This window comes from Choloepus didactylus, chromosome X, assembly GCF_015220235.1.
Source record: "Choloepus didactylus isolate mChoDid1 chromosome X, mChoDid1.pri, whole genome shotgun sequence".
NCBI lineage: Eukaryota > Metazoa > Chordata > Mammalia > Pilosa > Megalonychidae > Choloepus > Choloepus didactylus.
Window position 1 is genome coordinate 183,722,657 of NC_051334.1, and position 24,031 is coordinate 183,746,687.

The following is a 24,031-nucleotide window of genomic DNA, read 5'->3' on the forward strand; positions in this document are numbered from 1 at the left end:
AACTAATACAATAGTGTATTCATATAGTTAACAAATAAAAACAATATAAAAAATAATTTAATGAAAAGTCTCATTCTCCCTCTGGACACAGACATAGTTAACCACTTTTATTAGTTTCTTGCCTATCTTTCTGGAGTTTTATTAGGCAAAATCTTGCATATATGAATATGGTCTTATTTTTCTTCCTTTCTAGTATGTAAAAAATAGCATATTCTTTATACTGTAGTACTGGACATTGCTTTTTTATTTTTTTAGCTTCATGTTGTATACTGAAAATCTTTCTAGATACTGAAGATCTTCATAATGCAAAAGAAGATCTTTCCATATAGGTATATAGAGAGTTACCTCATTCTTTATTTAAATTGCTAAATAGTAATCCATTGAATGTCTGTTCCACAGCTTATTTGATCATTACATATTGATGGACAGCTGCACTGTTTTGAATAAGGTTATGCTTCTCTTATGTTTTTCTCATGCATGTACTTTGGTAGAATAATTTTTCAGAGGTAGGATTGCTTCATTATAGGGTAAATGCACTTTTATTTTTAATAAATATTTGCAAACTGCCCTTCAGATGGATTTTACCATTTTGCACTACCATCAGCAATGCATGGGAATGCGTTTCCCCAGCTTTGCCATCAGAGGGTTGTCAAACTTTTAGATTATTTGCCAAACTGATAGATTGAGCATGTTATCTCAACAAAGTTTTAATTTACATTTCTCTTATTTTGAATGAGTTTGACCACCTTTATATGTGCTTAATGGAAATTTGTAATTTATTTTTCTGTAACCTGTTTGTTCACATCCTTTGCTAATTTTTATTGGTCTTATTCATATGATCTTCTTTTAGGGAGATGAGCCCTTTATATGCAATATGAGCTTCAAATTATTTCCAAATATGTCATTTATCATTTAACTTTGCAATTTTTTTTGCCATGTAAAAGTTTCTACATTTGGAAGTATTTCTAGAAATTCTAGTATTTTACATTGCTTTGTTTGTATGTCCCTTATATTGTACTCTTTTTTTTCCTTTTTAATTTTTATTGGGATTGTTCAGATACCATACAATTATCCAAAGAGCCAAAGTGTACAATCAGTTGCCCCTGGTACCCTCATACAGCTGTGCATCCATCACCACACTTAATTTTTGTTCAATTTTTAGAAACTTTTCATTACTCCAGACAAGAAATAAAGTGAAAGATGAAAAAAGAAAAACAGAAAAGGAAACTCAAATCCTCCCATATCCCTAACCAACCCCCCTCAATTGTTGACTCGTAGTGTTGGTATAGTATATTTGTTACTGTTGATGAAAAAATGTTGAAATACTACTAACTGTAGTATATAGTTTGCAATAGGTATATATTTCTTCCCTATATGCCCCTCTATTATTAACGTCTAACTGTATTGTCATACATTTGTTCTGGTTCATGGAAGAGATTTCTAATATTTGTACAGTTAATCATGGACATTGCCCACCATAGGATTCAGTTTTGTACATTCCCATCTTCTGACCTCCAACTTTCCTTCTGGTGACATATATGACTCTGATATTCCCCTTTCCACCACCTTCACACACCTTTCAGCACTGTTAGTTATTCTCACATCTTGCTACCAACACCTCTGTTCATTTCCAAACATTTAAGTTCATCCTAGTTGAACATTCTGCTCATACTAAGCAACCACTCCCCATTCTTAAGCCTCGTCCTATATCTTGGTACCTTATATTTCATGTCTATGAGTTTACATATTATAATTAGTTCCTATCAGTGAGACCCTGCAATATTTGTCCTTATGCGTCTGGCTTATTTCACTCAGTATATTGCCCTCGAGGTTTTGTCATCAACCCATTTTTTTTTTAAGATAGTTTTGTTCACACACCATACATTCCATCCTAAGTAAATAATCGATGGTTCTCTGTATGGTCACATATTTATGTGTTCACCACCTTCACCACTATCTATATAAGGGCATCTACAGTTCTTCCACAAGGCAGGAGGGAGAGTCAAAGAAGGTAGAGAGACAAAAGAAAGAGGAAAAAAATGACATCTAGGTAGCAGCAAAAGGAAAAATAACCTTAAGTCAAAGTAGAGTAAAGAATCAGACAACACCACCAATGTCAAGTGTCTAACATGCCTCCCCTATCCCCCCCTCTTATCTGTATTTACCTTGGTATATCACCTTTGTTACATTAAAGGAAGCATAATACAATGATTCTGTTAGTTACAGTCTCTAGTTTACGTTGATTGCATCCCTCCCCCAATGCCTCCCCATTTTTAACACCTTGCAAGGATGACATTTGCTTGTCCTCCCTCGTAAAAGAACATATTTGTACATTTTATCACAATTGTTGAACACTCTAGATTTCACCAAGTTACACGGTCCCAGTCTTTATCTTTCCTCCTTTCTTGTGGTGTCTCACATGCTCCCAACCTTCTTCTCTCAACCGTATTCATATCTTTGTTCAGTGTACTTACATTGCTGTGCTACCATCTCCCAAAATTGTGTTCCAAACCACATACTCCTCTCTTCTCCTATCACTCTGTAGTGCTCCCTTTAGTATTTCCTGTAGGGTGGGTGTCTTGTTCTCAAAGTCTCTCATTGTCTGTTTGTCAGAAAATATTTTGAGCTCTCCCTCATATTTGAAGGACAGCTTTGCTGGATATAGGATTCTTGGTTGGCAGTTTTCCTCTTTCAGTATCTTAAATATATCACACCACTTCCTTCTTGCCTCCATGGTTTCTGCTGAGAGATGCGCACATAGTCTTATTAAGCTTCCTTTGTACGTAATGGATTGCTTTCCTCTTGCTGCTTTCAGGATTCTCTCTTTGTCTTTGACATTTGATAATCTGATTATTAAGTTTCTTGGCATAGGCCTATTCAGATCAATTCTGTTTGGAGTACGCTGTGCTTCTTGGATCTGTAATTTTATGTCTTTCATAAGAGATGGGAAATTTCCATTAATTATTTCCTCTATTATTGCTTGTGCCCCTTTTCCCCTCTCTTCTCCTTCTGGGACACCAATGATACGTACATTATTGTACTTTGTTTCATCTTTAAGTTCCCGGAGACGTTGCTCATATTTTTTCATTCTTTTCTCCATCTGCTCCTTTGTGTGTAGGCTTTCAGGTGTTTTGTTCTCCAGTTCCTGAGTGTTTTCTTCTGCCTCTTGAGATCTGCTGTTGTATGTTTCCATTGTGTCTTTCATCTCTTGTGTTGTGCCTTTCATTTCCATAGATTCTACTAGTTGTTTTTTTCTACTTTTGATTTCTGCCTTATGTATGCCCAGTGTTTTCTTTACAGCCTCTATCTCTTTTGTGATATCTTCTCTAAACTTTTTGAATTGATTTAGCATTAGTTGTTTAAATTCCTGTATCTCAGTTGAAGTGTACATTTGTTCCTTTGACTGGGCCATAACTCTGTTTTTCTTAGTGTAGGTTGTAATTTTCTGTTGTCTAGGCATGGTTTCCTTGGTTATCCAAATCAGGTTTTCCCAGACCAGAACAGGCTCAGGTCCCAGAGGGAAGAAATATTCAGTATCTGGTTTCCCTGTGTGTATGTCTTAGAAAATTGCTCCAGCCTTTGATGCCTCAGGTCACTGTGCTTTTCTGCCCAGCAGGTGATGCCTGTTAGCCTATAATTCTTGACTGGTGTGAGGAGGTATGGCTGTGTTCCCCCAGGCTCTGGGGTCTGGTTCTGAATGGAAAGGGCCCTACCCCTTTCCTCCTAGAGAAGACAGACCCCTCAGGTGGAGGTCATTGGCATTTCAATGGTCTTGCTCTCTGCTTGTGCTGTCTCCACCCTTCCCCAGTCACAGCCCTGGAAACTGAAAATGACTGGGGCTTTCTCCACTGAGCCGAAAAAGAAACAGATAGTCCCCTTCAGACCTAGTCCAAGGTGACCCTCTGGCTCTCCAAGGTCAGTCTCACCCAAAGCCTCTGTCTGTTTTTTGGGGATTCGTACCTGTAGTGAGCAGTTCACACTCACTAATTAAAACCCCAGTTGGAGCTCAGCTGAGCTGTATTCGCTTGCTGGGAGAGAGCTTGTCTCTGGCACCACGAGGCTTTGCAGCTCAGGCTATGGGGGAGGGGGTCTTGTGACTTGGATCCGCAGGTTTTACTTACAGATTTTATGCTGTGATCTTGGGCATTCCTCCCAATTCAGGTTGGTGTATGATGAGTGGACAGTATCGTTTGTCCCCCCACAGTTATTCTGGATTATTTACTAGTTGTTTCTGGTTTTTTTTAGTTGTTCTGGGGGACTACTGAGCTTCCACTCCTCTCTATGCCACCACGTTCTCTCTGATTCCCACATATGAACGTTTATAGCAGCCTTGTTTATTATTGCCAAAAACGGAAGCAACCAACATGTTCTTTAATAGGTGAATGAGCACTGGAGTATTAGTCAGCTATAAAAATAAATGAGCTCTTCATCAAGCTACAAAAAGACATGGAGGAACCCTAAATGATATTTGTTGTTCTCTTTTGAAGCTTCACAGAATGTTTTATTATCTGGTGTGGTAAATCTCCTCCCATTGCTCTTCCTTTAAAGGATTTTGCTGTATATTTTTGCTCTTTTATTTTTCCATTTGACCATTAGAATCAATTTATCTGGTTCCTGTTTGTAGTTTTATTGAGCTAATGTTCAATTAATTAATTAACAATCCTCTAAGGAGGAGTGACATCTTTATGATAGTCTGCTCACCTAATAACATGTATGTTAAGTGTATATTATAAAGGCATAATTTGAAAGGTAACCCTTAAACTAAAAATGCATAATTTCCTAACTATTAGAAGACTACAGTTGAAAAAAATGAAGAAAGACCACATAATAAAAGATAAACATACAAATGATAGAAGAAATACCAAACATAACTGTCATATCTTTAAATTTAATAGGGCTTAACTCACTGATTAAGAGAAAAAACTTTCACATTAGATCATAAAACAAATTTAATCCTATGATGTACACAAACAGGCACTTTTAAAATATATGACTTGAAAGGTTAAAATTAAAACAATGAACAAATACATACCAGGTAATTAAAAATGAAAATATCAGGACTTGATATCTTAATATTTAACTAGGGGTAATTTATGCCTCTAAAACATTAAATGAGACAAAGAAGGACACTTTATAATGCTAAAGAATATAATTAACAAAAATGATTGTTCATGCTGAACTCCCTTGCTTTGTGTGTGTGTACATGTGTATTTTCCTGTAAACTTTTTTTTACTTTTGTTCTTGAATAATACTTTGGTTGAGAATAGAATTAGCCAGCAATTATTTCTTGTCACCTCTTTGTAGATATTTTTTCTCTTATCAATCACTATTCTCAGACAATATTATTGCCATTAACATAGCTGCTATTGGTTTATCATTCCTTTTGTAGGCAAACTGCAATTTTTTCCATATATATTTCATTTTTTCCATTTGTTTTTGACATGCTGCATTATGTTGTGTTGATTCATTTTTATTTTTCCTGACAGGATTAAATATTTTGTTTCTTCAATCCTAAAAGTCATTTATTTAATCAATTCTTGGGAGAAAAAGTCATTCTTTCTATTCTCTATTTCTGGGATTCTGATTAGAAATATTTAACTTGCTGCTACTCTCCCCCACATATCTTAAGCTTGTTGTGTATTTCCCATTTATTTTTCCCTCTTTTATTCATTCTGGTTAACTGAATCTTATTTAGTTTCTAGTTCATTGTTCTCTGTTCATTTATTTCTGATCTCGGTTTTTAATGAAAAATTATTACTTTTTTTAGAAGATTAATTTGGTTGCTTTTCATATCTGTCTGTTCTTCTTTGGATGGATCCTATATTATAAGGTGGTAAGAGCATAAACTCTGGAGCCAAACTCCCTGGCTATGCCTTATGTTTCCACCATTTACTAAGTGTAAGAACTCAGACAATTCACTTCTCTCTTGTCTCCATGCCTGCAGCCATAAAACTAGGATGCAGGTGGTTTTCTGTTGTAGCTAATCTCTTGGGTGATTCACTGCACCCCACCTACTTGGCTTCCAGCTCTTCCAACCTTTATGTAACCAATTTTCTCAATAAATTCCCTTTATTTTAAATAGTGACTTCTGTTTCATTGAATGGACTCAGCTCCTTATTTATCCTCTGGTTTTTTAGTTCCCTCTACTTGTTTTATTTTCCATTTTTTAAATTGAGATTGTTCAAATACTATACAGTTATCCAGAGATCCAAAGTGTACAATCACTTGCCCATGGTACCATCATACAGCTGAGCATCCATCACCACAATTAATTTTTTTCAATTTTTAGAACATTTTCACTACTCCAGAAAAGAAACAAAGACAAAAGAAGGAAACTCACATCCTCCCATACTCCTAACCACGCCCCCCCCCCTCCATTATTGATTCATAGTTTTGGTGTAGTACATTTGTTACTGGTGATGAAAGAATGTTAAAATACTACTAACTCTAGTATATAGTTTGCAATAGGTATATATTTTTTCCTATATGCCTCTCTATTATTAGCTTCTAGGTATAGTGTCATACATTTGTTCTAGTTCCTGAGAGAGATTTCTAATATTTGTACAGTTAGTCACAGACATTTCCACCACAAGATTCACTGTTTTATACCTTCCCATCTTTTAACCTCCAACTTTCCTTCTGGTGACATACGTGACTCTGAGTTTACTCTTTCCACCACATTTGCAGAGCATTCAGCACTGCTAGTTATTCTCACAACATGCTACCATCACCCCTGTCCATTTCCAAACGTTTAAGTTCACCCTAGTTGAACATTCTGCTCATAAAAAGCAACCGCTCCCCATTCTTTAGCCTCGTTCTGTATCCTGATAACTTACATTTCAGGTCTATGGGTTTACATGTTACAATTAGTTCATATCAGTGAGACCCAGCAATATTTGTCTTTATGTGTCTGTCATTTCACTCAATATAGTGCCCCCAAAGTTTCTTTATCAACCCATTTTTAAGACGGCTTTGTTCTCACACCATACATTCTGTCCTAAGTAAATAATTGATGGTTCCCTGTATAGTCACATATTTATGTATTCACTGCCATCACTACTATCTATATAAGGACCTCTCCATTTCTTCCACAAAGGAGGAGGAAGAGTCAAAGAAGGTAGAGAGACAAAAGAAAAAGAAAAAGAGAGAGAAAAAAACATGACAGCTAGGAAGCAACAAAAGGAAAGATAGCATTAAACTAAAGTAGAATAAAGAGTCAGGCAACATCACCAATGCCAGGAGTCCCATATCCTTCCCCTATGTCCCCGCCAATATGCATTTAGCTTTGGTATATTGCCTTTGTTATATTAAAGGAAGCATAATACAATGTTTCTGTTAACTGTAGTCTCTAGCTTGCATTGATCGTATTTTCCCCCAATCCCACCCCATTTTTAACACCTTGCAAGGTTGACATTCATTTGTTCTACCTCATGTAAAAACATATTGGTACCCTTTATCACAATCGATGGGCGCTCTAGGTTTCACTGAGTTATACAGTCCCAGTCTTTACCGTCTATCTTTTTCATTGATTATATCCTCTATTATTGCTTCTGCCCCTTTTCCATTCTCTTCTCCTTCTGGGACACCAATGACATGTGCACTCCTGCTTTTCATTTTGTCCTTAAGTTCCCAGAGATGTTGCTCATATTTTTCCATTCTTTTCTCTAGCTCTTCTTTTGTGTGTAGGCTTTCAGGTGCCTTGTTCTCTAGTTTCTAAGTGTTTTCTTCTGCTTCTTTAGATCTGCTGTTGTATGTTTACATTGTGTCTTTCATCTCTTGTGTCGTGCCTTTCATTTCCATAGATTTTGCTGGTTGGTTTTTTGAACTTTCAATTTCTACCTTAAGTACGCCCAGTGTTTTCATTATACAGTTCAGCTCTTTTGCCATATCTTCCCTAAACTTTTTGAGGAGGGTCTACCCAGATATGATCACCTCAATCAGATTTTCCCAGGCCAGACAGGCCCAGGTATCAGGAAGAAGGTATAATCAGTATCAAGTTTCCCTGAGGATGAGACCCAGCAGGTTGTCAGACTTTCCTGTGATGCCTCTAGACTCTGTGCTTTTCCTATCCTGTCCAGCAGGTGGCACTTGTCAACCCATAGCTCCCCACTGTTGTAAAGAGGTGCAGTCCCTTTAATTCTCAGTGGACCCTGGCCTGACCAGGGGCTGAGGGTGTCAGAAGCCAAGCTTCAGTTGTTTCTGGTCCCCCTACCTAGGCCTTGGGGTCTGAATTCTCTGAGGTACAGCAGCCACTTGAGCTGGGCCCTGCTCCCCTTTTCTTAGGGAAGATACACCCTTTAGGGAGTTATCTTCCATACTTGAATTCCTGCTTTGTCTCTCTAATTATCCTAACCCCACCCATGCCTGGCTCAGTGCTGACAGTTAAAATGCCTGAGGCTTTCTCTAATCAGCTGCTTAGAAAGTGAGAAAAAAAAGGTAAAAAAACAAAAGCCCTTTTTCAGATCCATTCCCCAGCTCCCCAGTTTTCGCCAGTTGACTAGTATTGGTACCCAGTTCTCTGTGCCCCTTTTCTTGGGACACAGCCATTTTACAGTATTCTGAGCTCAGCTGTCTCCAAAAGTTTCTATTTTTATTTATTTTCCATCAGCCCTGTCTCCTCTCTGCAGGGAGGAGCCTCAGATTCCTTTCCTGTTTGCTCTGGGTTTATCTGTGCTTATAGCTTGTATTCAGTATTCCAAACGGTAATTGGAGCTTGGTTGAGTTACTTCCCCTTGCTCCAATTAGCCAGTTTCTTTTGTCCAGAGGGAAGTATTTCAGCTCAGCCTGTGGTGCCAGTGGGGGAGGGGTGCTGGCTCTGCAGTTTGGGAAGCTTTACTTGCAGTTTATGTTTTGATCTCAGCCCTTCTACCTGTTCCAGGCTGGTGTACAATGTGTGTCCAGTCATGGATGTTTCCCAACAGTTGTTCCAGACTATTTACTAGTTGTTCCTGGTTATTTACTAGTTGCTCTAGAGGACTAACTAAATTCCACAACTCTCTATGCTGTGATCTTGCCCTGCCTCCCCATGGAACTGTTTTGTACCTGCTTCTTTAATTGTCTACCCTAATGCCATCCATCAGTTTTACTCTCTGAAACACACACCTGCACACACACAGAATTTTATCTTGGTTTTTCTTTCGTCTTTCTTTTTCTTTTGTACATAACATACATACTGTCAACTTTTATTAAGAGAAATATGCTTTGATATGCTAGCATAACTGCTCTAGCTTATTGTGTACCATAGTACTATGTGTCTTCAAATTTAGTATCTATGAACAGATGTATAAGACATTTATTTCACTATTTACCAAAAGGAGTTACTGTTGTAATACTTTTCAGTAAAACTTGTCTTCTTCCCCTTCCCCACAACTTTTCTTTGGAAATATATAAGGCTTGGTTCTTAATTAAGAAATACATTCTCAGCCAAAGTCCCTTGTCCTCACCAGAGAACTATTGTAAAGCAGGGATTTTGGCTTCTGCTCCTTATCCAGGGTACAAACAGAATTTTGCTTTAAATAATTGTCACTTACACTTGCCCTAAATCAAAATATTCCACATTTTAAAAAGAGAATACTTTGTTCTTTTAGTATTTGTTTTTCCCCTTGTTAAACTATTTGAAAATCCTTTATATTTGGGTAGATTTTCAAGCTATGTAATTTGTATTTCTATATATTTTTTCTTATCCTTATGGGAAGGGGGATGAACATTTTAAGTACCAAACCAGTGTTTGAAAGAAGTATGTAGGGGGTGTGTACTATAAATGGGGTTGGGAGGGAGAGAATCTGATGCATTTCAATAGTAACTGCAAAATGGGGTATATATTTAACATAAACTTAAACTGGAAGACATTTAAACATGAATGATATTTACATGAGGTCGGCTTAGACTTTCTGAACAAAAACCAGCTGAGCCCCTCCCAACAGACTGATGGATTTTTCTCTAGCAACCATCACTCTAGTTAGAGTTGTAAAGTCACTAACAGTGTTTTGTTTGTTTGTTTTTGTTTGCTTTTTAATTAAAAATCCCTAATACTGCTACCAAAAGCAAACAAACAAAATACTGGCTCCTAAAGTTTCAATACATGGTAGAACTCTCCTGTGATTTTAGACTTTTTATTTCTTTGTTTTTCATGCAGGGGGACAGAAGACTTTGTAAGTCCAGAAGTGTAGGGTGGCAAAAGGAGCCTTATGGGAGCAGATTACAGGGCAAAGCTGAGGAAGTGCCTCATGTAGGGGTTGGAGTGTTATGTGCTGGTTGGAAGAAAAGATCTCCAGATTTTCCCAGCAATAATTCACATACCCCCACTCTAATCCCTCAAGAAGGATCCTGTTGACCTGGAAACCTGTGGGAAGTTGATGGGAGCTGGCCAGGGTCAGCCCCAGCTCTTGCTACTCCTACACAGTGTTATGTCCAGAGCACCTGCCTGTAGGCCAGGAGAGGATTTCAGGGCCAGCTCAAGGAGAAACCCCTAATCTACCAGTACAACCAACAGAAGGAGACATTTCACCTGTAGCCAAGATTTTTTTCAAGAAGCATTTTCACCCCTTCTACAGTCTGTTATTTGAGCTCCAAGCTCTAAATACAGCCTGCATTATAGCAGAAAGCTATTTTAAATCACCTTTAGTACTCTGTACTTAGTCACCTTTCCTTGTGATTTGTATTTGAAATGTAAACGTGACTTTGTCAGTATTTCTATTAAAATACCAGGGCTAATACGTATATATTTTTCTTTCTAAATGATTTTAAACAAGATCTCCCTGGCAATCCAAAGTGAAAAAAAAAATAAAGCTGCTAATGGACTAAGGTAACTTGAGGATGCAAAAATAAATAAATAAATAAATAAGAATATATTGGGATATGAAGAACTAAAAAGGAAACAAAATGACCAATAGGGACTGGAGGTAATAGCAGAGAAATCAGCAAACCAATAGAATAAAATAAATTAAAATGTTACACTTCATCATCATAATTATTTCTGATGGAGAGAACGCAGGATGCAGGTTGTCATCCTTTGATTGAAGACTTAGTGAAGAGAATAATCCATGTCAAAACAGTTTAATAGAATGTCAGGAATTCTCTTAAATGTGTCTCAATTATCATATATGTGCAATATGTTTTAAAATATCACATGAGCTTATTTTTCTTTATATAAGTAAGAATACATAGAAAAGAGTTGTGTAAAGGTTAGTAGCATTTACAGGAATTACAATTTCAGGGTCAAATATCAACCTAGGATTTTATGGGGGCTGTGAATGAAGAATAACCAAGAATTCTTTTTCTATTTTTGTTTTTTTAAAAGCCTAGGTGGTGACAAATTGCATGTTTAGAAGTCACTGGATCTTTCTAAGGAATTCCCAAGTCATTTCCATAGGAAGAAAGTGCTGAATGTGATTGTTCCTCCTTATTATGTAAATTGCCCTCATTAGTAATGTAATGCACACTTTTATTTTCTCTATAGAGCTGAGGCCTTTCTTAGGCAGTAAAGACATGATGGATTAGTGAGTATAAAGGAGATATTGAAGATTTGCCATACTGACAAAGCAGAATTATGTAAAAATGAACAAAATCAGTTTGAAACTTAAATTGAGTAAAATATTTTCTAATTATCAAATGAAACCTAATGTACATTTATGGTTTATTGGGCTTCTGTAGGATGATTTTATTTTTCTATAGGTTAACATTGTATCCTGCAATTAATTTGCATAACTGCTCAGTCCCACAGCACATTCTGTGGGCTTTCTGCCAGGATGTCTAATTCAATGACAACTTGTTGGTTGAGTTCAATGATTTTTCTAATCCTAATAATCTTTCCAATCCTTAAAATTCAGTTTGAATTATTTTGCAGTTTAATCTCCTTTATAAATGGACAGAACTTTAAATACTTCTTGAAGTTATTAGGTTAAATTGGTGGTATCAAACTAAATATATAACCTGAAACAGCTAGTGAGGATCATTGTGAAAATCTTGTGAAAATGAAGCAGTTTTCATGCAAACATTATCATAATCTGACTAAAAGACAGTTTTAGCAGTGATTTCCATAATTTCAATTGGGAAGAAAAGTTTCTTATTCCATTAAAAATGCGTTAAAAAGCAAGTCGTCGAATAATCAAAAAAATCATGATACACAAATAGCCTGATGCTTTGTGAAGTATAGTGGAACAAGTCACACTGTGTTTGTGTCTGAATTAATTATATAAACAGGAAAATTCAATAATGGATCATGGCCCGACTAATCAATGCAATGTGGCCATGGTATAGATAGGCAGCATATTCCAATTATTGCACCTAATTGGTCCAACTAGATATGTATTTTTCTTGCTGAGGTCTCAATACAGACCTTTTCAGGTTTGAGATTGTTCTGGTTTGCTAAAGCTGCTGTTATGCAAAATACCAGAAATGGATTGGCTTTTACAAAGGAGATTTATTGGGTTACAAATTTGCAGTTCTAAGGCCATACCAGTGTCTAAACTAAGGCATCAACAGAGGATACCTTCACTGAGGAAAGACCAATGGCATCCAGAACACCTCTGATTGCTGGGGAGGCACGTGGCTGGCATCTGCTGGTCATTTGCTCCCGGGTTGCATTGCTTTCAGCTTCTGATTCCAGTGGTTTTCTCTTTAAACATCTGTGGGTTCTCTCTTATAGAAGATACACAACAATGTAAGTTATCTAACTTTGTTGAGTTTATTGAAATGTCTTTTGTCACTGGGTGACTTGGTTGCCCCTTCTCATTCTTTTCTGCATCACCTGGGAGCTGCCTTTCCCAGAATCCCTTGCCTCCATTATCTGGATTATGTTCTCTATCGTAGAACTACTGACATGAGATTTGGAAGGTGGATTAGAAAGAGAAGCCGTTATTCTCTGGTGGCATCTGTGGGTAGAAGCTTGGCTATGGGCAGGCTGCAGAAGACCCTTTTCAGGTCTGCAAGCAGGTGAAGTTATTGGTAGCAGGTTCCCTGTAACGACTATTCTTCCAGACTTTTCTCAAATCAGCCATGAGTCTTTTGTTCTTTTCTGCCTCAGGCTTCCAATGGTTTTATAAGGCTTTATTCTCCTGTGTTAAGTCTCTTTTTGTTTAGAATACCTACAATGGCTATTGTTGTCATGATTAAATGCTGGCAGATAATTTGTGGACACCACTCTCCTTCTAGTTGTCACTCCAGAAGGACAGTGCTCCACTTACTTGACCTCTGTACTGCACTTGATGCTGTTGATACTTGACTTCCATAACATTTCTCTCACTTGGTCCTGGCCACTACCTGGCACGATCCTTTGTAGGTTCCTTTTCCTTCAACCTGGTCTTAAATGTTGGTGCATCAGCATTTCATTCTTGGGTCTTCTTTTATTATCCACATTATCCCTATGTCTGCTCATCTACTTCTGTATCTCAAACCCAGCAAAGATTTCAATGAATGACTGAATAAAATAAAGAAATTTGAATGGGGAGAGAAAAATTGTACCTTTAACACATTATGCTTAATTGAATGTTTTCTTTCCACCTACTGAAAGGAGAATATCAAAAGACTAGAGTATTCTAAAAAGATACAGGATGCTAAATTTTCTGTGTTTCTAGTGATGAGAAACATAACAGAATAGAGAAGATGCTGACCTCAGTAAACTGAAGAAATATAAACCATGCATCCTGGAATAATGTGTTTCCTAACTTAACTTGCTATTCTTCTTGAGGATTAAATGATAATGACAACTGAAGGTGAGCAAGATAGGCTTGAGGGAAAAATAATGTTTGTTATCCCTGACAAAAGAGTATTCTTGCCAAAAATGATCCATGATCAAGTAAGGCAATGATTTTAAAACTGTGATCTAAGGAACTCTAGGGTCCTAATGTAATAGGTAGAATTCCAAGTTGTCCCCCAAGATTCCTGTCCCCAGATATACATGTCCTGTATAATCCATGGGACTCTTAATATGATGGGCTATCACTCCTGTTGTTTAGGTTATGTTATTTGGCACAGGTGATGTTAGGAAAGGAAGGTTATCCAGATGGGCCTGATCTAATCACATGAGCCCTTTAAGTCTGGGTCTTAGAAGTCATAGAGACTGTCCTAGTTTGCTAATGCTGCAGAATGCAAAACACCAGAGATGGACTGGCTTTTATAAAAAGGGGGTTTATTTGGCTACACAGTTACAGTCTTAAGGCCATAAAGTGTCCAAGGTAACACATCAGTAATCAGGTACCTTCACTGGAGGATGGCAAATGGCGTCCGGAAAACCTCTGTTAGCTGGGAAGGCACATGGCTGGCGTCTGCTCCAAAGTTCTGGTTTCAAAATGGCTTTCTCCCAGGACATTCCTCTCTAGCAAGCTTGCTCTTCTTCAAAATGTCACTCACAGCTGCACTCCGTTCAGTCTCTTTGAGTCAGCTCATTTATATGGCTCCACTGATCAAGGCCCACCCTGAATGGGTGGGGTCACACCTCCATGGGAGTATCCCACCAAAGTCACCACCCACAGCTGGGTGGGGCACATTCCAAGCAAATCTAACCAGCACCAAAACGTCTGTCCCACAAGACCACAAAGATAATGGCAGTTGGGGGACACAATACATTCAAACCGGCACAGAGACACACCCCTGCTGGCTGGAAAAAAGCAAAGAGCATTGTTGTGCACTGCCTGTTGTGGTCCCATGACAAGGAACTGCAGTCACTTTCTAGAAGCTGAGAGCGGCCCCTGGCTGACAGCCAGCAAGAAAGTAGGGACTTCAGTCCAACAACCCAACTGAATTTTGCCAACAACCTGAAGGAGCTTGGAAATGGATTCTTCCCCAGAGCACCATAAGAACTGTGCGGATATCACCTTGATTCCAGCCTTGTAAAACCTGAGCAGAGAACACAGCCTCTCTGCACCTGGACTTCTGAACTACTGAATTAATAAATGGATGTTTTTTTAAACCACTAAGTTTGTGGTAATTTGACATGCAGCAGTAGATACATTACATGCCTAAGATATAGTCCTATCCAGGGCTGGTGGAGAGGGGCCAGTGATCCAGGACCCTCTGGATACTTCCTCAGCAGCAACTCCATTTCTGTATTTCATCTTGTGCAAGATAATTTATTGAAACATTACATTGTTCTGTTACTTTGATAAATTGCATTCCAAGCAGGTATCCCTGGAGATTTAAGCAGAAACAGCCTCAAGTCATGGATCTTTTTCTTATATAAAACCCTGAACCATTTGCAGGACTTATACTGTGGGAAAGGGGGTATATCAGAGAGAATGATATTGTAAAAAACATAGCTGAAAGGAAAGATTGTCAGAGGCTGGAAAAGGCACAAAAGGTCTGTCCCTCCTGCCTGCAGTCAAACCCTGGTTCTCGACACTAGAAGCACCCCAGGGATATGATAATCTATAGTGGGTAATATCTGCATGGTGCTCCTAGTATTTGCACCACTACCTATACTTCAAGAATGACAGCAGGTAGCAGGGAAGTCGCATCTGAAGGGGCCATTATATGGTGTGTCAGTGGAGGTTTGGATGTTAACAAGTGCAGACAGATAACACATGAACAATGAAATTCATGTCCCCTAATCCACCACTTTTGGCTTGCTGATACATATGATCCCAGGGTGGGAGAGGGATATGCTCCAAGAATGACCAAGATAAAATTTGCCAGCAACTGGGGTTATGTTTTTTTTTTTAATTTAAGTTTTTTTATTAGAGAAGTTTTGGGTTTAAAAAACAATACTGCATAAAACACAGGATTCCCATATACCACCACACCACCAACACCTTGCGTTGGTGTGGAATATTTGTTACAATTGTTGACAGCACTTTTTAAATAATTGTACTGTTTTTTAACAGTAGTTACCTTTGTTACAATTAATGAAAGATTATTAAAATAATATTAACTATCATCCATAGTTTACATTAGGTTTATTTTTTCCCATATACCTCCCTGTTATTAACACCTTGTATTAGTGTCATACATTTGTTATAATTCATGAAAGAACATTCTTGTACTATTAACTATAGTCCTTCATCTACAATAGGTTCACTGTGTTGTACAGTCCTATGTTTTATCCTCCAATTTTTATTCTAGTAACATATACATCCTAAAGTTTCCTCTTTTAACCATGTTCACCTATGATTTGGAAGATGACTGGAAGAAAATAAGAGGGTCTTTCTTACTTGTCTGTGTGTTTGAACTTCGATTCATGAACTGTTACAAGGCATTGGGATTTGATGTAAGATTTTACTTGAATCGAATAGAGGTTAGCAAACTATGACCTTCAGGCCAAATCTGGCCCACCATCTGTTTTCCTAAATAAAGTTTTATTAGAACACTGCTGGGTCTGTTTGTTTACATATTGCCTATGGCTGCTTTTGTGCTATAATGACAGAGCTGATTAGATGCAGCAGGAATAATGTGGACCACAAAGTTGAAAATATTTACTATCTGGCCTTTTACAGAAAAAGTTTCCCAATCCCTTGAATAATAGATTCTGTGACTAAAGTAAGTTTGAGAAAGACTGCAGTGAAGGAACCTCAATCATTGCAAACATACAACGAATAAATACATCCATGATTTGGGATGAATACTGAGAGCAAGATTTCCAAGCATCTATTATTGGAATTTTTGGCCTCAAAAACATTTTAGCTTTATTTTAATCTTAGATATACCTAATATGTTCTCCAAATATTATGTTACTTGCATTTATCTACAAGCTGTTGCTCTGGCAAGTGCATAAATTAAAGCAAGATGGATACCTGGGCAATAAAAGGTGGATTTTTTTTGCTAGAAGGCTAGGAGAACCAGACAGAGGCTTTTCTTTTTGTCAGCCATTTAAAAAGCACTGCTTACAAATGACTCATCCCTTGTCAAACTTGAGGAAAATTGCTTACAACTATAATTTGGGAATAAATACATATTTTTATTCTAAAATGATAATTTCAGAAAAAAACTATTTAGCATTTTACTTGTCATGCATGACTGGGGTCAGTCACAACAGGAATAAATTTGAGCAATTTTTTTATCCTGAAGAAGTTTCTTCCAAATCTTTAAATTCACTTGTACTAAGGTCTTGACTTAAATAACGCCAAACTTCTAAGTTTATTTGCCATTGTTGGCACATAGCCTTTCTTTTTGGGAAAAAGAAAACATTTTGGAAACTAGATCCACCTCACTTGAATAATAATACTTTGCAGTGGTTAATCTTTTGCCTTTTGTAAATAAAACATTCAAAAACTATTTTCAGTTTATTAAAATTATGGTATAATTTTCAATCAATTGCTCTTGCCTAGATGTTTATATGCCCTGTTAAAAATACATGAAATAGTCCAAGGTAGCTTTTATTGGTCCGTTTAAAATTTTTATTATGAATGATTTCAGTTATAGGGAAAGAAAATATAAGAAACCCCTATGTGCCCACTACCCAGCTGATGAAATGAAACATTACATATGTAGTGGAAGTACCTTCCATAACCCTCTCTAATCACATTTCCTTAAATATGAAATTTGTCACTCCCATGCTTTTTGATAAATAATGTATACTCTTTGTTTTCCTGCATGTGTAATTGTTCCCACTGCTCTGCAAGCTTTTTGATATTTGGAATTGTCACATTATTTAAATGTGGCCCATCCATTGTGTATGAAATGGTATCTTGTTTCACTGATTCATTGATTCATTGTTTACTAGTGTTTCTGAGCAGATTTCACATTTATAGACTATTACACTTCTGTAAATTGCCCATTTTGCTGTTGGGTTGCTTGCCTTTTATTATTGATTTGTAAACAATGTTTATATATTATGAATATGAATCCTTTGTGAATTATGTAGGTTGAAAATATTTTCTTCTAGTGTGTAGGTAGTCCTTTCACATGCTTTATAGTGTCTCTGGATGTACATACAGTTTTATTTTAATGTGGTCAATGTTTTCTCTTATAATTTGTGCTTATTTTTAGGTCACGTTAAAGAAATCCTTCTTTACCCTGTGGTCATAATGATATTTTCTACTTTATATTAAAAGTTTTAAAGTTGCCTTTGCACATTTCTTACTACTAACCCCCAATATTGAAGACTCAACTCTCTTTACTGATCAGCAATGTCTGTTCTGACATGTACGTGTAGCTCTGCTTCTGGGCTCCTCTGTCTTTTGGCCTATTTGCCTAAATTACAATATTAATTACTTTACCCTTGAATAAATTTTTATATTATGTAGGGCAAGCCCATTCACTTTGTTCCTCTTATTTAGGACTGTCTTCTATCTTCTTGACTCCTTTGTTCATCCCTGTAAATTTTATAATCATTTTAAGTTGCCTGAAACCTTGTTGGAACAAGGATTACTTATGATTGCAATTGCATTGCATTTATAGATCATTTGGGGAAGAATTAAAATTTCCCCCCAGCTCTGAGGCCTCATATTCCTTAATAAAGGTATGCTTTTCCATTTTTATTTATGTTGACTTTAATTTATTTCAACAAAGTTTACAGTTTTCTCCCTAAGCGCCTTGCACATCCTTGTTAGATTTAATCCTAATTTAATTTTTGGGGTACAGTGAATGGCATCTTATAAATATTACATTTTCTAACTCTTTGCTACACACATGTGGGGATGTGATTGATTTGTTTGTGTTGCCCATCAAACTTGCTGATTTCTCTTCTTAAGTCTTATAGTGGTTTATGAATTCTCGTGGTTTCTCTACTAGTCATATCCTCTGAAAATAATGACAGTTATTTTATGTTTCTCCAATCTATATACTTTTTCTTTTCCAAGTCTTATTGCACTGACTAGCCCCAGTAGGATGTTTTAGAGAAGGAATGATAGTAAATATCATTAGTTTTCTATTGCTGCTATTAGAAATTTATGATAAATGTCATGATGTAAAACAACACAAATTTTTTATCTTGTGGTTCTGTAGTTTAGAAGTTACAATGAATCTCTCTGAGCTACCATCAAGGTGCTGGTAGATCCGTATTCCTTTCTGGAGGCTGTAGGGGAGAATGGGTTTCTTTGCCTTTTGTAACTTCTAGAGGTCACCTGCATTCCTTGCTTTTTGGCCCCTTTCTCCATCAAAGCCAGCAACATTGCATCTCTTTGATCAATTTTCAGTAGTCACATCCTCTGTCTCTTTTTCTGACTCACTTTTTCACCTTTAAGGATCCTTCTGATTACATTGGCCCACCTGGGTAATCCAGTATAATCTCTCATTTTAAAGTCAACTGATTAGCAACCTGAATTCCATCTGCTATCTTAATTCCCCTTTGCCATGTAACCTAGCATATTCACAGGTTCAGGGAATAAGGATGTGAACATCTTTGGGTGTTCATTATTCTCCCTACGACAGAGTGCTCTTAATAATCACTCTGGGACAACAGGTATAAACTGAGATTGTTCCATGCAAACCAGGTCATATGATCACCCTTATTAAATATGAAGTTTAGCATATGCTTTTTTTATATATAAACTTTATTAAGACAACACTCTCTTAATCCTACATTGGTGAAATTTACATTCATAGATTTTTCAATGTTAAAATCATCCCTGTGTTCTGTGATTGGTCCATTTTGGTAATATGTATGTGAGTATGTATGTGTTGGTGAATTTATTCTGCTTATATTATTTAGGAATTTGTAATCTATAGTCATAATTCTAATTGGCCTTTTATTTTATTTTATTTTTCCATTCTTCTCAGATCTTAAAATAGTGTTATGCTACCACATAATATAATTGAGAATATTCCCATTTTGTCTTTGAAAGAGGTTTAGGGTTGTGCCGGTTTGAATGTATTGTGTCCCCCAAATGCCATTATCTTTGTGGTCTTTTGGGACAGACATTTTGGTGCTGGTTAGATTTGCTTAGAATGTGCCCCACCCAGCTGTGGGTGGTGACTTTGGTGGGATACTCCCATGGAGGTGTGACCCCACCCATTCAGGGTGGGCCTTGATCAGTGAAGCCATATAAACATGCTGACTCAGAGATGAAAGAGAGTGCAGCTGTGAGTGACGTTTTGAAGAAGAGCAAGCTTGCTAGAGAGGAACGTCCTGGGAGAAAGCCATTTTGAAACCAGAACTTTGGAGCAGATGACAGCCACATGCCTTCCCAGCTAACAGAGGTTTTCCGGACGCCATTTGCCATCCTCCAGTGAAGGTACCTGATTACTGATGTGTTACCTTGGACACTTTATGGCCTTAAGACTGTAACTGTATAGCCAAATAAACCCCCTTTTTATAAAAGCCAATCCATCTCTGGTGTTTTGCATTCTGCAGCATTAGCAAACTAGGACAAGGGTCAATTCAGGTTTTCCATTGCACCTTGAGTCGGTGATGAATAATTATAATTTTCTAAGAAACTGTCTGTTTCATCCAACTTTATAAATTTATTGACATAGAATTATTTAGAATAAATATTATGTTGATCAAATCTCTGCTCTGTCTTAAATTATGTCTTGCTTTCTTGTTTTTCATTCACAATATTGTTTTCTATACCATTTTTTATAATGCAATTTGACTGAGATATATTCACAAAACATACTGTCTTCCAAAGTGTTCAATCAGTTGTTCATAGTATCATCATATAGTTGTGCATTCATCACCACAATCAATCTTTGAACATTTTCATTGCTCCAAAAAATAAAATAACAATTAAAATAAAAAAGAACATCCAAAAAATACCATTCCCCTCCACCCCCCATTGTTCATTTACTTATTTACTTTTTTAACACTCATTCATTGTTTTTATCAATTCAATTTTATTGAGACATATACACATACCATACAATCATCCAAAGTGTACAATCAATTGTTCACAGTATCATCATATAGTTGTGCATTCATCACCCCAATCTATTTTTTGAACATTTTCCTTGTACCAGAGAAAGTGAAAATAAGAATAAAAAAAAAAAGTAAAAAAGAACACCCAAATTATCCCACCCCCACCCTATTTTTCATTTAGTTTTTTGTCCCCATTTTTCTACTCATCCATCCATACACTGGATAAAGGGAGTGCGATCCACAAGGCTTTCACAATCACATTGTCACCCCTCGTAATCTACATTGCTATATAATCATCTTTAAGAGTAAAGGCTACTGGGTGGCAATTTGATAGTCTCAGGTATTTACTTCCAGCTATTCTAATACATTAAAACCTAAAAAGAGTTATCTATATAGTGCATAAGAGTGCCCACCACAGTGACCTCTCAACTACATTTGGAATCTCTCAGACACTGAAACTTTATTTCATATCATTTTGCATCCCCCTTTTGGTCAAGAAGATGTTCTCAATCCCACGATTTCGGGTCCAGGTTCATCCTCAGGAGTCATATTCTGGGTTGCCAGGAAGATTTATACCCCTGGGAATCAGATCCAACGTAGGGGGGAGGGCAGTGAGTTCACCTGCCGAGTTGCCTTAGCTATAGAGAGAAGGTCACATCTGGGCAACAAGGAGGCACTCAGGGGGAGACACTTAGGCACAATTATAAGTAGGTTTAGTCTCTCCTTTGCATTGATGAGCATCATAAGGGCAAGTCCCGTGATAGAGGGCTCGGCATACCAAGCCGTCAGTCCTCAATGTTTGTGAGAACATCAGCAACAATCCATGTGAGGAAGTCCAACATTTATGCATTTTCCCCCAGTTCCTCGGGGGGACCTGCAAATATATTTTTATTCTTTGCCCAAATTACTTTGGGATGTGTTGCTATTTCACACTAACCTATGCAAACCTACCAGGTCTCACTTCCTATTAAAAGTTCCATGTAATTATGGTATTTGAACAAATTCTACAAGTTAAATTGTTTAGGAAATATAGATCCTGCACCAACTAAACATCTCTTCCCTTAGTCTCACATAGAATTTGAAGTTTTAAAACGCAGTCAGTATAGCCCTTTACCCTTTGGCCTGATTTGCCATAGTCCTAACCATATCCACTTCATTCATATCTCTAGTTGAAGTCTGGACTCTTTTTCAGCTTTTTTTAACAGTTGCTATATGTTCTAATACTGACATTCATATATGGCAAGTTCTAGCTCTGAGTTTCAGGTGACACACAGATACCCAAAGTACCAGGGATTGATCAGGTTATACACAAAGGGATCAGCATCTCGGAATCTGGAGATAGCCATTACAATTCAGGAATAGATGTGACTGCTGTAAGAGCTTACAATCTAGGGACCGTTACAATAAGCATTCCTGATAAGCTGTGCTCTAAGGTTCAATTCTAAGTTTACACGTTGTAGTTACTCCATATTAGCGAGGCATTATAGTGTTTGCCTTTGTTTCTGGCATAGTTCATTTAAAATGCTGTCTACGGGTTCCATTCCATTCACCTCCTTGCATTTCTCACAGCTTCACTCTTTCTGGCAGTTGCTCAATATTCCATTGTATGCACATACAGCAGTTCACCATTCTGTTCCTCAGTTGATATACCCTTAGGCCACCTCCACCCATTGCAAATCATGTGTACTCTCTCCATAAACACCAATGTGCAAATGTCCATTCCTGTCCCTGATTTCAGATCCTCCAAGTAAATGCCCCCTAATGAGGTTGCAGGACCTTAAGGCACCCACATACTTAGCTTTGTGTGGAGCCACCCTACTGTCCTCCAGAAAGGCTACACCATTCTGCATCCTAATCAACAGTAAATACGTACATCCCTGTCTCCATGTATTCATCAGGACTTTTATCCCTGTTTATATTTTCGACACAATTTTATAGAGCTATATTCACATACCGTATAATTATCCACAGTGTACAATCAGTTGTTCATGGTATTATCATACAGTTGTGCATTTATCACCACAGTCAGCACTTGAGCATATTGATTGCTATGAAAAAAAGTTTTTTTTAACAAATAATAAAAAGATAATAAAAATAAAAATAAAATATCATACAATACAATATAATAGTAGGGTCGGAAAATAACACCACTACCAAGAATCCCATATCCCTCCCTTATATCCCCCTCTTATACAAATTTAGCTTTGGTATATTGCCTTTCTTACATTTAATGGAAGCATATTACAATTTTACTGTTGACCATAGATGCTAGTTTGCTTTGATTATAATTTTTCCCCAATACCATCCCCTTTCCAACACTCTGCATGGTTGATATTCATTTGTTCTCCTACATGCAAGAACAGTTTTATATTTGTATATTTAGTCACAATTATTGACCAATACAGTTTTTGCTAAGTTATACAGTACCAGTCTTTATCTTCTCTTTACCTCAGGTGACATACATGCTCCTAGCCCACCTCTTTCAGCTTTATTCACAGACATCTTTGTTCGGTGCAGTTGCAATATTTTGCTACCATCACACAGTGTTATGCTATCTATTTCAAGGATCTATACACTCAATCCTGTTGAAAATTCTGTAGTGCTTCAGCATCAAATGCTCAATTTCTACTCTCTTTCTATCTTCTGATAGCCTGTGTTATCAGCTTTTAACTCTCAAAATTTGCTCATTAATGTTAGATCATATTAGTGAGACGATACAGTATTTGTCCCTTTGTTTCTGGCTAACTTCACTCAATGTAATGTCCTCAAGGTTTATCCATGTTATTATATGTTCCATGTCTTTGTTCTGTCTTACAGCTGCATAATATTCCATTGTGTGTGTGTACTATAGTTTGTTTATCCACTTGTCCATTGATGGACATTTGGGATGTTTCCATCTCTTGGCTATCGTGAATAATGCCGCAATAAACATCAGTTTACAAAGGTCTGTTCATGTCTTAACTTTCAGATCCTCTGAGTATATACCTAGTAATGGAATAGCTGGGTCATATGGCAAATCTATACTTAGCTTCCTGAGGAACCTCCACACTGTCTTCCAGAGTGGTTGCACCATTCTACATTCCCACCAACAGTGAGCCTTTCTCCACATCCTCTCCAGTACTTGTAATTTTCTGTTTTTGGATAATGGCCATTCTGGTAGGTGTGAGATGATATCTCATTGTGGTTTTGATTTGCATTTCCTTAATGTCCAGAGACGTTGAGCATTTTTTCATATGTTATTGAGCCATTTGCATTTCTTCTTCAGAAAAGTGTCTGTTCATATTTTTTGCCCATTTTTAATTG